Genomic DNA, 1,824 nt, shown 5'->3' on the forward strand with positions numbered 1-1,824 from the left:
CCTTTAGTCGCGGTTGGCCTGGCCAACCGCGACTAAAGCCCCTCACGTGCACCAGCTGGCCACCGAGCGCCCTGGGCCCAGGCCTTTGGTCGCGGTTCGTCTGCCGAACCGCGACTAAAGACTTCATTAGTCGCGGCTCCTACAGTTTCGCGACTAATGGGGCTGGACGGAAGCCTCTTTTTCTACCAGTGGACCGTGCTGATCCACGGGTTGATGACTAGTGACAATTAATGACAGAACATGTCGCAACGTGCATACGGTGTCGGAAGTCCTTCAGACCAGGCATGGATGCCTAACATGGGCATGCCCACTTGCTTCCAAAAGTTGGTGGCAGTCCTGATATTTGCAAAGAAATACCATGTTCAGTGGAGAGTGTTCAAATAGGGGAGAAGGATATGTTTGGGAGCACCTCGTTTCTTGACATTCCTTAAATGGCCCAATTTTTTCATGGCCTTGTATGACCAATTCAAGGAACGATGCCAAATTGTTTGACTTTTTGCCAAGTTTTTCATTTTTTAGTTTTCTCGATGGAAAAAGGCGATTGATGGCAAAATGTGTAAAAAATGGATACTATGTCGGAAGTCATTCAAACCATGAAGGAAATATGCCCCAGAGGCAATAATAAAGTTGTTATTTTATATTTCCTTATTCATGATAAATATTTGTTATTCATTCTAGAATTGTATTGATCAGAAACCTAAATACATGTGTGAATGCACAGACAAACATTGTGTCCCTAGTGCGCCTCTACTTGACTAGCTCATTGATCAAAGAAGGTTAAGGTTTTCTAACCATGGACATGAGTTGTCATTTGATAATGGGATCACATCATTAGGAGAATGATGTGATGGACAAGACCCATCCATTAGCTTAGCATAATGATCATAAAGTTTTCTTGATATTGCTTTCTTCATGTCAAATACATATTTCCTCGACTATGAGATTATGCAACTCCCGGATACCGGAGGAATGCCTTGTGTGCTATCAAACGTCACAACATAACTGGGTGATTATAAAGACGCTCTATAGGTATTTTCAAAGGTGTTTGTTGAGTTGGCATAGATCGAGATTAGGATTTGTCACTCTCGGTAATTAATACACATCATAAGAAGCCTTGCAAGCAAAGTGACTAATGACTTAGTTATAGGATGATGTATTACGGAACTAGTAAATAGACGTGCCAGCAACGAGATTGAACTAGGTATGAAGATACCGACGATCGAATCTCAGGCAAGTAACATACCGATGCATGGACAAAGGGAATTACGTATGTTGTCATAACAGTTCGACCAATAAAGATCTTCGTAGAATATGTAGGAGCTAATATGAGCATCCAGGTTCCGCTATTGGTTATTGACTAGAGAGGTGTCTCGGTCATGTCTACATAGTTCTTGAACCCGTAGGGTCCGCACGCTTAACGTTCGATGACAATTTAGTATTATACGAGTTATGTGATTTGGTTACCAAAGTTTGTTCGGAGTACCGATAAGATCACGGACATGACCAGGAGTCTCGAAATGGTCGAGAGGTAAAGATTGATATACAGGATGATGGTATTCGGACACCGGAAGTGTTCCGGAGGGTACCGGGTTCATATATATAGGGTAATCAGAAGAGGTTCCGGGCACCCCTGGCAAAGATATGGGCTTAATGGTCCAAGGAAGGGACAGACCAGCCCACAAGGGGCTGGTGCACCCCTCCACCAGGCCGGCCAGCCCTAGGGAACGGAAAGAGGGGAGGGCAAGTCTTTCCTTCCTTCCCTTCCTCAAGGGAGGAAGGAAAGGGGGGCGCCACCTCCCCCTTCCTTTCCCTGGCGCCTATACA

The sequence above is a fragment of the Triticum aestivum genome, chromosome 1B, assembly GCF_018294505.1.
Source record: "Triticum aestivum cultivar Chinese Spring chromosome 1B, IWGSC CS RefSeq v2.1, whole genome shotgun sequence".
NCBI lineage: Eukaryota > Viridiplantae > Streptophyta > Magnoliopsida > Poales > Poaceae > Triticum > Triticum aestivum.